A 14,812-nucleotide genomic window follows, 5' to 3' on the forward strand; every position below is an offset into this window, starting at 1 on the left:
AATAGTGTCACAAAACCAACATGAATGCAAAAATCTATATAAAAAAGAATAAGTATGGAAAAGGAGGCTGCTGGCTAATGAAACCATCCACAGGAAACCTAACCAATTCATGCAACTCTTTTTGATGTGTTAAACCTGATAGCAATTGGCTTTTTTGGTAGCTTTTGGAATGCTTTAACCAGACAAATGCTTCACCGTTTGTCCAGATCACAACTGCGATGTACTGAATTTGTAAATCATCACACTGGTTCGTCTAGATGCTTCTGTGTTGTGCTGATCCTGGACCAGTTTCTCAGTCACTGAACCTTATGTGAACTGAGTGCCTCTACAGTCGCATGACATTCCTGAAAAAGAAAACAGGGTGAGTTGCTTTGATAGATGGATCCCCAAATTTCAGTGAAATGTATCTCAGCCCTTGTTTTCTTTGGTACTTAGCTGCGACAATTCTTTCCTGGTTTTTTCTCCTTCCCCACCCAATCCCTTCTTAGGATGTGTTGATCATGTTATTGCTGCTATTCATGTGCCCGCAAACTATTTTTTTAAAAAGTTGTATTATGGTAATGCATCTGCATCTGGGAAAGGGTGAGGCAAGCACAAAACCCCTTGAGCAATTATTCTGTGATGGTGCACAGAGTTTCTTTCCACTTTAATTGCATTGCTCACCGCATGTGTCTGGCTGTCTCCTTTAAACATTACTCTTTCTTTTTTTTGTTTTGCATTTTTGGACCCCAACTACTCGCCTAAGCTGAGGTTTGCCTTAGCATCAGGGGCTTCGGTGCTATGTGGTGTGGATCATGTTGCACTTGGGGGGGATAGAGAAATATAAAAATTAGCAACAAATCTGAAAGCACTTACTCATGATGAAAAATGTGTCTTGTATAGAAATATTTGCGGAGGGGATGTAACGCAGGGAGTGTATTAAGATTCAAAGATATCAGAGATGTGGGTTTTTATAGTTTTAATTTCATTTGCTTTTAATCTACTATCAAGTATCCTGACTGCATATTTTTATAGTGAGCAACACCAGTTTGAAGGATGCTATCTACACTGAGCAACAGAAAGGACAGATAGGGTCTGATCATGTAAAAAGACAACAACCAAGGTAGAGGTATCTATTTATTGCTAAGCATTGCCGGACAGCCAGATTTGCTGGCATGCTAATCTGAAGCTGAGCACTATAGTCAACCCACAGTCTAGAGCCTGTTGCCAGAAGGCTCTCCACTCCAACCATCTCATAACCCTTAAATTCCCTCTCCTCCCTCTTGATGGCTGTTTTCTGAAGGGCTTCCTCCTGGTTTTGGCCAGCTAGATCATGTAGCATACAATGTTCCTGTTCTTGGAAGAGGGAAAGGAAAGACGGCAGAGCAGTCATCTACACAATTTTTGCAACCGCCCCTGCTTCCTCTATCACTGCTGTATTGAAGTGTGATATATCTGGAAACAGCTTCAGATTAGCATGCCAGCAAAGGGACGCGGGTGGCGCTGTGGGTAAAACCTCAGTGCCTAGGACTTGCCAATCGTATGGTCGGCGGTTCGAATCCCCGCAGCGGGGTGAGCTCCCGTTGTTCGGTCCCAGCTCCTGCCCACCTAGCAGTTCAAAAGCACTCTTAAGTGCAAAGTAGATAAATAGGTACCGCTTTATAGCGGGAAGGTAAACGGCGTTTCCGTGTGCTGCGCTGGTGCTGGCTTGCCAGCTGCAGCTTCATCACGCTGGCCACATGACCCGGAAGTGTCTTTGGATGGCGCCGGCTCACGGCCTCTAGAGCGAGATGAGCACGCAACCCTAGAGTCGGACACGACTGGCCCGTACGGGCAGTGGTACCTTTACCTTTACCTATATCTGGAAACATGTGAATAATAGCAGCTAAAGACACTATTTGACAGTCTCTGTCTTTGTCTTATGCTGTGATTTCCAAGTTCATTTATCATCCCTGGGTTGTTGTTTCTGCTCCACCACTTGCTACTACCTTTATCAATTCCCTCATTTCAAATCATCAAATAAAGTTTATGAATTGAGTTGCTGGTTTGGTGATTGTGGCTCTTCCTAACAAAGCAAATTACCTAGTTAGGAGTGTGCAATGTTTAGTGTATGATCCTCTTTAAATTCATAGCCAGCATCTATGGGAAAGCATATATTAATTCCTGTTTATGAGAAAGTTTGGTACATTACATTGTTGCGATAACAGGCTACACCAAATATTTTCATGTTTTGCAATCCCGTTGAGTGCCATGGTTCATTCTAGCTCTTGTTTCTGTTTGCCACTTCTGTACTTTTTCTGCTGTGAAATGCTCTGGGATCTTCAGATGAAGGGCAGTACAGTATACAAATTTTAACACAACAACAATACTATTGGTTAGGACTTCTTTCTTCTTTCTCCTACCTCCATTACTCACAGAGTGGTCACAGCTGATCAGAGACTATGCAGTGAAAATGGTGATGCCATGGTGCTACAAGCCAGTCAGTTTTGTCATCGAGGGCAAGCAAAGTCAACTTAGAGTGAAGGTATTTTTTTTCTTCATTACTTACATGAATGATCTAAGTCAATCAGGAATCGAGAGAGATTATAGTAGTACATTCCTAACCAGATTTGGCAACCTGCTAGTACTGCTAAGGGATGGAAATTAGAGTGCAGGCACCACTTTCTGAATGGATTGAGTTTTATCGATATTGTAAATAATTGTTCAAGTCTGTGTGAATTCTTGACCTTGGCAAAAAGGTTAATGAAAAACAGCAGATACCAATTCATGCCTAGTTGATCATCACCTTCATTTTGAAAAGCCCTTTCAAACATCAAAACTCTAAAGTCTACTGCATACCTGCTAAGAGTGTTTTAAATCAACAATGACCATCATCTCATTATCTGAGAAGAGGCTTTTAACTCTTCCCAAACCTGATTGTAAGTACACATAATTGAAGCTTCCCCCCCCCCCCCCGGCTTTTATTGCAAGATAACTCTCTAAGCAAATATGGAAACCCTGAAGAAACAGAGATCAGAAAGGCATTTTAAGAACCAACATCCCATTATCTGGCTGGAAAGAGAAGTGCTTCAGATTCACCTACAGATCATATTATGTATGCCCATGCTATGCAGTGTTTTCAAAAGAGTAGATATCAAAAATGCAGATATTTGGTGGGAGGGAAATCTGAAACTTCAATAGCTATTTTATCCCACCTTTAGGTTGATCTCTCTCCCACCCTCTCCTACCATCTCCCTTTCATTTTATGATTTTTTTATTGATGGAGAATGGTCAGAAACTTTGCCAGGAGCTTGTTCCTTATAAGGGACACCAGTTTGACTATTATGCCGTTTGAAGTCAGTTTTCAATGGACTTTAATGTCAAATGATTCATTCTTGGAGTCAGAGTGAACCATTCTTCTCCACTGCTTGCCAGGATGGGGGAAGCAGTGAGTTCAGGATGAACAAGCACATCAGCAGAGCCAATCTGGTCCTCCTATCGATGGACCTGTACAGCCCTGACCTAACCACTTCTCCTTCTCCCGGTGAGTGGCAGCAACACTGCTGCTGGGAGGTTATTGCTCAGCTCTGTCCTTACCTGATGTCATTAATTCCTTCACAGCTTTATAGCTAAGATCAAATGTAGAATTATCTTGCCATCATTCCTTGTTCTTCTCATTCATGCCTGTCTTCATAATTTCAGAATGATAGATCTGAGGCTGATCAATGGAAACAGATGGGTCAGCACTGCGATTTCCCTATGAAGTATTCTTGTTTGAGTCCTCTGTCATTAATATCTTCTGTATATTTGTTGCTTTCCATGTGCATTTTTAAAACCAGGATACGGTAACAGCACCATCAGCTCCTAGTCCCAGTCGGTGGCTGAAAGCCATGAACACACGTAGATTGAGAAAACTTTTGATTAGTTTCCATGCTTGTTTCAAAACGTTAAGGGAGCCAAATCAAACTGCTCAAGGGTGACCTCTGGTCTGACCATTTCTGTTTAGAGGGGGATTCATGGTGTTATAGTTTAGAAATAACAACTTTGCACATGATTGGCCACTAAAGTATTTAAGGCGGCAGTATGGCACAAACAGAAGACAGAAATCATATGCTGTCATTTCCAAACCTTGCTAGAGCCATGCTTTTTTAATCATAAAAATGAAGCAAGTGAAAGCCATGATGAAGTAAAAGGTAAGTGAGGCCTATGCGGGGAAAAGGGTTCAATCGGCTATTCCTAAAAGCATTTCAAAATGGCAGGATCAAAAAGGGTTAGCTAAGCTATTAATCTCAGTTCAAAGAGCCATCAAGTAAACTCCCCACTGTGCTCAGAACTAGATTGAATCCTTATGAACATACCAACCTGTTGGCTCTGGACCTTGTAGAGCAAGGAAAAACAATTGGGAGGCGAGGGATTTTATTGTTCTTTCGACCAAGTTCCATGCCTGCTGGCTTTATCAGTCTGTCAATAATATTTAAAAACAATTCCAGTTTACTTAGCTAAATTGTTATTCTTCTCACTGTATATGACCCCCCCCCGAGCCCAGAAATGTGCTTCACCAAGAAATGTGCTTGCTTGTTATTTCTCTTTGTATGTGTTCTGAATATAGTAGATATTTCAATTTGCGAGGTCAACAATAATACACTTAGTGCCTTTTTCATACGTACTCAGAATGTTCCATGTAAGTATCTCAGTAATTTTCACAACAATCTTGTATGATAGGCCAAGATATTTTATCCATATATGAGGAGCAGAAACTTATCTAAGGCCACCCAGTGATTTTGTGGCTATGTTGTGATTTGAAGAGGGGACTTCAAGCATCTTGCTCGTTCTCTTAATTACATTGGTATTTTCTGAAAATTGAAACTAAATATAGATGGGGCAGGAAAAGAACTGAATAATACTTGGCTTCTGTGAGGACTAACTGTTGAGGAATGTGATAAGATGAGAATGGGCCATCTTTCAATTTCATGTTGTGAATGGTGATGAGAGATTTCTCCCAATCTCAATTTGGCATGGCTTTGTTCTTTCCAAACTTTTCTAGACAATTCTTCAGAAATGAATGGATTTCCATCCCCCATGAAATTTTGAAAGGATCTGACCCACTCCAAATGCCTCCCTGCCAGTCATTCACTTACCCTGCAGCCAGATTACAAACTCTATTTTTTGAGCTCCCATCATCCCCCTCTCTTTATCAAAAAACTTGTCTTCCAACAGCCATAATAAAAAATTAAGAATGACAACGCATGAAACAAAAGAAGGCACCAGAAAGAGTGAGTGCTTTGTTTATATAATCAGCTGATCTGAGAAAACATTATGGTCTAATCTTGTGCCATGAGAACCGATATAGTTTTATTAATATTTATGAACATTAACTCCTTAATATCACAAAATCTGTATCAGTTAACAAAAAATATATTTTACCAAATCACATTCCTTATTTGCTTAAATTTGCAGCATCAAACTGAAAGAGTGTGGTACATTTTGATCTGATTCACATGCACTGTAAATTATTTCCAAAGGCTGTTGCTTTTTCACAGAGCAACAGTCTTTGGAAATGATTTAAATATTGTACAAATGGTTCATAGAGAATGACAGAACAATTATTTTTATCACATGTACAAATCCATTGTGTTTTCAGAACATGTGAAGAATATGTGCTCTAATTGGATAAAAGTGGAGCATGAACACACACACACACACACACTATTGTTCAAGCGGCAATCAATACCAACAATTCCATCAGTAATTTTGAAAACGCTCATGCAAGCAATGAGTACCAGAAATTTGATCAGACTGAATTCAAACCACTCTTAAACATTTGCCAGTAACTGAAACTGAAACCAAACAATGTGTTTTGAGGTTTATAGAAACAACAACAAAGTATTTTTTTTAAAAAAAAATTATTTAGAAATTCTCAATTGCAGACAAAGCTGACATGTGATGGTTCAATGGAAACAGAAATAGCTATGCTAAACTATCCATGGACAAGCATATATTGGGCATAGTCCAGCCAATATTTTAACTCTCATTGAGTTCAGCGAGAGAGTTGAAACACATGCTTAAATGTCTCCCACAATGGAAAAGAACTTAAGTTAGCTAGATTATGGTCTTCATTTTCTAGACTGGATTTCAAGGATACGTGGCCAAAGAAAATAGCTAATGTGACTACCCCATTTTTAACCAAATCACACATCTGATCATTTGTGGAATAAAATAGGCAGATGGTCGACAGATTCATTTCTCTTGGACTGGATCTGGACCAAGTAAGCCACACATAGGCCTTATTGAAATCAATGTGAAAAGTTAGTCATTACTCACTGAGCTCCATTAATCAGAATGGGACTCCAGCATGGGTACTTGAGGAGCAGTTGGTGGGCAGGGACACTGCTGCACACCTGGTCTCCTGTTATCGGCATCAATGTGCTTCCCCAGGGGGGAAGAGGCAGTAGTGAGTTTGGCACAACAGCGGAGCCAATCAGGGGCTCCCAACACTGCACCTGCATTGCACCAAACTCCTCACCACCTTTCTCCTCTCAAAGTGATGTAGTTTATGGGAAGCCAGGTTGTGGTGCAGCTACTTCCTGCCGGCTGCCCTTCACCCACTGATTCCTCTCCCCTCATTTCTAACTAGCATAAAGTGTCTCTAGGACAGAGTGCCAGTCACGAGCTACAATCCTGCATACAGTTATACTCTATATAGGTGACAGGTTTGCCCTCCATCACTCCCCGGGCTTTGAATTTTCTTCCCTTGGGAGCAGTAGCGGAGGAAGGGGGGTGCGAGGGGTGCGGTCCGACCTGGGTGTCATCACTGAGGGGAATGACAAAATGACCAAAAAATGAGTTTTGGTTTTTTTTAAATTTAAAAATGGGCTCATGAAACTTTTTAGTTCAGTCAACAAACGTAATGAAACATGGCTGGCACTGGGCGCCACACCGCAGGGCCTGCAGTGTGCCTGAGCCATGTGTCTCTCCTGGGAGTGACGTGGTGCCTTGGGCGCCTGCAGGTTCCGCGCTGCCTGAAATGGCAGGTTGGGACTTGCGTCTGCCCTCTGCCTCTCCCTCCACTGCCCTACAGCTGAGGGGGAGGTGGTGGAGGGTCTCCATACAGGGCCCCCTGCTCCCATGGACAGCTTGCCCTGCCCATGGCTGCAGGACGCGTGGGCCGCACCCGACACCCGAGCGGCTAGCTACGCCGCTGCTTGGGGGTTCCCCAGCTCGTTCTTCCCACCATTCCTCTGTGTCCAACCAGTCCATGACGATGCATTATTTTAAAACATTGATTCCAAGGAATTTAATGATGGACAGCAAAAAACAATGTATTTTAGCTTACCAGAACTTAAAATGGTTCCAGAACAGCACATTGTGTTTGCGTATTGTGAACAGATGTGAAAGAAGTGAGAGCCAAAGAAAAGCATGAAATTAAACTTAAATGCAAATGCCAGTATTTGAAAACAAAAGTACATACCCACTTCTTCTTTTTCAAAAAAAGTTCCCTAATAGTCCTTAGTCCTCACTTTAATTTTGTCTCCAGCTGCCAAGATAATATTGGACATGAAAACTGCTACCCATCCCTGTTAATCTAGAAATGAAACACCTATCGCTATTGTTTCCAAATTATATTAATGACTTCCATCTGATTTGCTTTTTTAAATCTAAATATACAATGACGTTGGCAAGTAGTTATGTTCTCCTATTCCACCCAGTGAAATGAACACATTCTTAGATTAACAGAAAAATAAACCCAAGAAGCAAGTCGCTATTCCCCCTCTAATATTTTCCCTCACCAGATTGTTGCAATTTGATATTTTCCCAAAGCAGAAAGCAGTTCACAAAATTAAAAAAAAGGGGAGACTTAATCATTTTACCTTCTCCTTGACACTTGTCACTCTGCAACTGAAGTAACGTAAAGTAGTGGCGTTTGTCCTCAGGTTTTCCTGGACATGTTTGTCACCATAGCAGCAAAACAGACCTTTTTCTTTTTTCTTTTAACAAAAGCAGATGCAAAGTCTGCAAATCCCTGGTCTCTTCAGACCACCAGAATGCTTTGAGGTGTATTCATATAAGTCCCACCATTTAAAAGGAATGCAAATGAAATGCCTCTCTGATTTGGACTGTTAGGCGAATTGCATCTCTGCTCCCCCTGTACCTTAGCTTATATTTCCTTTGAGTGCCGGCAGATTACAGGTGGCTTTCTTTTTAATTTTTGTTTTATGTTTCTAGGGCAGACAATGGAGTCTTGTTATAGTTAAGTAGCTGCCAGTGAGAAAAAGGGTTCGGCTTTATGTGGAGCATTGCTGTGCTGTAATGAGACCCAAAGACAATATTGGCAAGCATCAGTAGCACGCTTCATTTTTAACTGTCTACACACCCAGCTGGAAGTTAAATAGGAAAGTCAAAAGATTAGATATCATAGCAGGATGTGTTAGGACAGTGACTTCCAAATTTGCTACCATCACTTTCCACAGATATTTGACTCCTGAAGTTTCCTGTGAGTTGCAAAGACTGGTGGACCATGTTGCAGAGTCCTATATTAATTTCTTATTCTGGGCATGCCTCCAAAGTTGTTCTGGTTTCTCCCCACACTTTTTGTTAATTCCATTTCCCCAGTTGCCACATTCAAGGATCATTGGAAGGGGAAATAAAGGTTACTGGCCCCAGCCATAAAAGAGGATTGTGGTTCAATGGAAGAGCATGGGCTTTAGATGTAGGAAAATCCAGATTTAATCTCTGGCATCTCTAGTTATAACTTCTACTCAGAGTAGTTCCATTTAATTCAGTGGACCTAACTTATTCATGTTTATTAATGTCAATTTCTATGGGTCTATTCTGAGTAAAACTTACTTGGATACCATCCACTGGAAGCTTGTGCCAGTCAGTTGATAATATCAAGTTAGATAGTCATTGGTAACCTCATTCCACAGCTATATGTTGTGTGAAGTGCTTTATTTTGTCTGTCTTCATCTGTATTCATTGAATGGCTCAAAATGAGCAAAACGAAAACTCAACAGCTCTAACCACGTGCTGAATGTTGTTTAAATTGTCCCTTCATCTAGGCTCAGAAATGCATATCCAAGCAAAGTAGAAGGGCAGATCTACACCATACATTCAAAGCATGCAACACCCCCCCCCCATCTGCACCCCCCGAACATCCTGTAGCATGTTAAGCAGATTGGGATGTGTTGTTCTGGGTAAGGGGAACCTACAATGCACAGAATCTTTTTGGGGGAAGTCATGCGCTTTCAATGTGTGGGGAATTTGCTTTAAATGTACAATGTGCATCTGGTCTAAGAGACTGTCTCATTCCTGCATCCTCCTGTTTTCAGGGGGAAGCACATTGATCTGGAATGCAGGAAACTGGGTGAAAGAAATTGCCATTGATTCTATGGAGCTTTAGGGTGATTGGTTTCTGAGCAGAACACAAAGCATCCGAAGCGTCTTTTGAGGATCTTCCTTTCTGACTTTTGTACTGTGTATAATTATTAAATTATATTGGTATTACTTTTGTCCCAAATGCATTGCTTCACTGTTGCATCTAGGAATGAGAGTAAATGGGGGACGGATACCTATTTGTTGATTACCATGATAACTGTCTATAAAGAGAAACAGCAGCACATTTGTTTGAGAGCTGTATAGCAACTTCCATACCTAAATGTAAATTCCATGCACTTTAGATGAGGGTTACAAAGGAATCAAATCCTTAATGGCAGGGTTAACTGCATGCTAATAAAAGTCACCTAGGGGATATATTACTTAAGCTTTTTTTCTGCAGGGAAAGTACAAGTGAGTGAAGATACCACGTTCAGGAAATAAGATTGTCCTCTGCATAGCAAGGGCAACTATGTTTGAAGGGTATCACTAACATCAAAAGCCCTCTCTGGGGTGAAAATGAAGCCCTCCCAATAGGTCTGACCTCGATATCCATTCCAAACAAATATAGCATTCCTTTCCAGTAGTAGTGATGGGCTTGTCAAAAGAATTCTCTGTTAGATAGATAAACAACTGGAGGCTTCTGCAGCTCCGCAGATGCATTCCGACTCCCTGCTAGTTAATGGGCTTCCACCACAAGATGATGCATGAGAAACCAGACCACGAGAACAGCTTGGGTCAACATCGTACCATTGACACTTTCGGTTTAGAATGTGGAACATGTGCTGCTCTATAAAAGTTGTGCGTAGAATTCTACATGGCAACACTGCAAATGCCACCACAGGCTATGCAATGCCATCAAACTTTCCAACCTTTGAATGCTGTGGTTTCAGAAATTTACTACGTATCCCATTATTTGTCTCATGTATATATATATATTCCTTATTTCTTACTCAACCTTCATCAGAAGATTCCAGGATGGGATACAACCCTGTGAAGAAAACTAATCACACAATTTAAGAATAAAGTATATAAACCAATAAGCCACAAGATTAAAAAGCAGAGTGAAAACATGAAATGTTCTCAGAGGAACTGAGAAGGCAATCCTGACTAAAACGTTATCTAAAATGCTGGGGCAAATAGGAAGGTCTCTGAAAATATTGTAATTAATATTGAAGCCAATCATATCTCTTTGGGGAGGGCATTCCAAAGTAGAGGTGCCACCACAGAAATCTTAGGATTTAAGCATCTATTTAAAATGCTTTCCGTAACAGAGATGCTATCTTATGTCTGTTTGTTAACTAATTAGAAAAGTGATTCCATCTTTATTCCATCCAGTTGTGCTTTCGGGCATAACACATTACTCTCAGCATGCAAATTCTATACATTTTTTGGTTTCTTCAGACATGATATAAGAATTTAATCGCCTTATCTAAGCATGTCGGCAATGAGGTTAGTGGCTTCAGTTCCCCCAGTGCATAAATAAAGAAAAGTCAGATTATGTTGAAAAGCTTTTCCAAGTTTAGGGCATGAGATAAACTTCGCAATGGAGAGAGAGAGAGATCTCAACTGGGATTTCTAAAATGGCATTAACCCTTACTAATAAAACACAGATAATTAGCCAAAATAATGATAAAACCCCAGCAGATTTATTTTCTCACATGCTTTCCTTTTTATTGTGAGCCTTGTGGTATTACTTGGCAACCTTCAAGAAGAGTAATGGCCACACTGTTAACACATGCCCAGTCATGCTATGCAAACCCAGAGTACATTAATCTACTGACCCATGTTCTTAGAAGTTTCTACTTCACTTAATTTATGAAAGTCTAGACCCAGAATCCTGCTATTCTGCCTTTGAATGAATACTGTACATATCACTGATCTCCATGTATGGTTTATTACATCTAAGGTATAGTAAAATCATCGATCATCTACGACCTGCTGGTCACTAGGCAGGTATTTTTGTTTTAGATTTATGAGAAAGTGTATAAAGAAAATGTCCTAAAAGAATAAAGATATCTATTAAAATCTTACAGCCGGCACCATCTGGTAAAGCCATCACTAGTGTTTTACGGCTTGCATTTGCTTGAAGTTAAAGTTTATAGCGTCCAATGTGTGGTAAAAGAATTGTGTCACTTCTCACCCAGTTGTTGTCGTACTATATATAGAGGGTGTGTTGCATCCATCATCACTGTGGCGACCACTTCTCAAAATATATATCTGGGATCTGGGATTTGCCCGAAGGTACAAAGGTGCTGAAGAGTGAATGAAAACAGATACACTCTAAAATTTTACTAGCCGGCTCTGCCTGAGCTCAGAAACAGGGTGTTTTCTCCTGGTCCTTTTTCTTGAGCTACATAGCCCAAAGCGCTTGGCACAAGGTTAGGAAGGACAAGGGGCACCCCTCAGACGCAATATATTGGGGTACAGGTAAAGGGACCCCTGACCGTTAGGTCCAGTCGTGACCGACTCTGGGGTTGCGGCGCTCATCTCGCTTTACTGGTCATGTGGCCAGAGCACGGAAACGCTGTTTACCTTCCCCCTGGAGCGGTACCTATTTATCTACTTGCACTTTGACGCACTTTCGAACTGCTAGATTGACAGGAGAGATGTTGGGGTACCACCAAATAAAGGTTATCACAATTTAAAATTCTCAAATCAACAGTTCCTTGATTTTAAGAGCATATTGTGTGGTTGAAAACCTAGTCCCACAATTTTAATATAGGGTTGATATAGGGTTGTATCCAGATGTAATCATGCTTTGAGTAGACCAACTGGGGGGAAAAAGCAACTTAAATTTGAAGGATTGCCATGCCCACTTGTCCGCTTTGATCTGTGGAACTGGCACTTTTATCAGTGCCATGTTTAGTTTGCATTTGCAATACTTCATTGTGGCAGCACCTCTGGAATTCCCTGCCCATTGGTATTACACAGGCACCTCGGATGAACTGTTGGTGCTTGCTGAAAACTTTTGCTTTAGGCAAGTCTAACCAGGCACGCAATCTTAATGATTTAAAGTGTAGAATTTTTTAGCATGCTATTTTACTATGTAGAATGATTTTCAAATTGGTGATTGTATTTCTTTTTTGTTTTATTTTAAAAACCTATTAATTTGTTTTTAGTGTTTGCTTTTATGGGTATTTTTAAGGAATGCTTTAGACCAGTGACAGCCAAACTTGGCCCTCTAGCTGTTTTGGGACTACAACTCCCATCATCTCTAGCTAACAGGATCAGTGGTCAGGGATGATGGGAATTGTAGTCCCAAAACAGCTGGAGGGCCGAGTTTGGCCACCATTGCTTTAGACTGTAAACTGCCTAGAGGGGCTCTGCAAATGCTTCTTTGTCATAGGCTCCTTTGGGAGGAAGAGCAGGATATCAATGGATTAACCAACCAACCAACCAATAACCAACCAGGACAACTGGTGGTAGATAGCGCTGTGGACAGAAGGAGGGGACAGCCTAGCTAGATCAAGCCTGCTTTGATCTTTGCCTGCTTTTCTCACTCGCCCAGAACCCTTCCCACAGGTCAGTTGATGGTGGTCAGTAAATACATAACAAGTAATCAGGATCCATCCCACAGGACAGTTAGTAATAAAAGGCCTTCTGGAAGCCAGAAGGGGGAAGTCCAACTGAAGCTGGCAAGTGGTCTTCTCCTTCACAAATCTCTTTCCCAGAATCCTCTTCAGACAATTGGTGAAAGATGACATTGTGAAAGGGCAGGGGAGTGGGGAAGGAAAGTCCAGCTGAAGCAGATTCTGAGGTGTTTCCACCTGCTTCCTGCTCTCAGGATCCTTCCCACAGGGCAGATGGTGGTAGAAATACATGTTACTGTGCACATGTGTGGCACCATCAACTTGCATGTGCCAACATTACAGAGAAAGGGATTCTGAGGGCTGGAAGCACATCTTTGAAAAGCAGCTTGCAAATACCAAGCTTATGATAACTAAGCCAAGGGAGCTTTCGCATCACTAGCTGTCAAAGCCTGTCTGCTTCAGTGATGCTCGGAAGCAGGTGTGGGGAATCTTTGGCCCTCCAGATGTTGCTGAACTGCAGCACCCATCTGGAGGGCCACTCCTGTTCTGGAGGTTTCTGGCACCAGTTCTTTACTGGGGAGCTGTTGATACCTTGTTTCCAGCTGGCTTTGTCCCTTATTTGTTGCCGTCCTTGTTAAATCTCCTCTCTCTTCCACAGTGGCTCTGGCTCTGGTCATCATCACCTCCTGCTGCCCGTAAGTCACTGTGTGTCTCCACTTTCAACTGGCAAAGGTGGGAAACAGGAAAACACACACCCTGGTCATAAATTTCTGAGCCGAGCACTTATCTCCAAATATTGGCGTGTTGCTCTGCGTAAATTAAAATCACATTGCAGTGCCCCACCCTTAACAACTTTACTTGGAAGTAAATTCTATATGAATGCTTGCAATTAAGTGTGCTTACGATCATGACTGAAGTCATATTTTATGGAATAGCAATTCTGGGATCAGAATTGGCCCATGAGCCAGTGAATATAATTACTAATACAAGCACACAAGTGCTTTCCCTGTGTGTCTATAAGGTCCGGCATGTGGAACTATTTATTATCTCTCCAGCGATTTTGGAAATTATCTGGCATCACATTGGTTCCACTTTGGCTTTATGACTGCAGTTTGTCCAACTGTGTGAAAAACACATTATTTATGACAATGCGGTGTGAAGGAATGGCGTTTTAAAGCAGTATCCTTGTTAGAATGCGGATGCTTGCTTCCTGCTTGCTGTTTGGAAATGTTTGCAAAATGTGGACCGTTGCTCTTTTCACACTATGATATTCTGCTTTCTCCCGCCTTTAATCTGAAGCTGCTTGAAGTTTTAGATTAGGAGTGGGAGGTTTGGGGTTATTTTAAATGATGTGGGGGGAAAAAATCTCATTATGCTGCCAGAGAAAAAGACTATTACTGAAAATTAATGATAATGAACCAAAAGCATTAAGCTATCAGCTGTCGGAACAGCTAAGCTACTGACACATTTTAACATCAAAGCTGAGACTAAATTATGCCTATTATTGCTAGGTAATAAAGTGATATATTCTGTACATCTGCCTTAGCTGAAGAATTATGCACCCCCAACTTTATCTGTTCTCAGCATGTCACTGGGATGTGCTAGAACAATCTGACTAGTTTAAAATTCACATAACTCTTTCCCTGCTAAATATATCAAACTTGTAAGGAAGGTGCATATATTAAATGCTCTTGCAGAAGTAATTATTATCCAGATTAATCTACTTTTGTCCACAATGACAGGGCAAGGTGCCCAAACCTTTGTGTGGCTGTCCACAGAAGGCATTACTGCTTGCAGTGGGCCTCAAAGTCAGGGATACTGAATTTTAAAAACCCCACCCACCTCTATGCTATTCTGTATTTTATCTATATATCTTAGGTGTTTATATATTGGCAAGGCAAATAAAAGCAAAATTAAAATGCATGCAACAAAGCAAGCCAATCATTAAAAAT

At 41.2% G+C, this 14,812-nt stretch overlaps 2 long non-coding RNA genes across 2 annotated transcripts; one reads left to right on the top strand and one right to left on the bottom strand.

The window, feature by feature from the left end:
• Window positions 1–244: 244 nt before the first annotated feature.
• Window positions 245–8,015, bottom strand: LOC310677133. Its single transcript, XR_014510950.1, has 3 exons — window positions 7,827–8,015; window positions 4,321–4,419; window positions 245–344 (listed from the first exon to the last, which is right to left on the bottom strand). It is a non-coding gene; the product is annotated as an uncharacterized lncRNA (long non-coding RNA).
• LOC310677132 lies at window positions 254–13,634 on the top strand. The gene is made up of 4 exons (XR_014510949.1): window positions 254–361; window positions 2,397–2,503; window positions 12,677–12,852; window positions 13,519–13,634. It is a non-coding gene; the product is annotated as an uncharacterized lncRNA (long non-coding RNA).
• Window positions 13,635–14,812: the final 1,178 nt, after the last annotated feature.

This window comes from Podarcis tiliguerta, assembly GCF_965153285.1.
Source record: "Podarcis tiliguerta genome assembly, chromosome: 4".
NCBI classification, from domain to species: domain Eukaryota; kingdom Metazoa; phylum Chordata; class Lepidosauria; order Squamata; family Lacertidae; genus Podarcis; species Podarcis tiliguerta.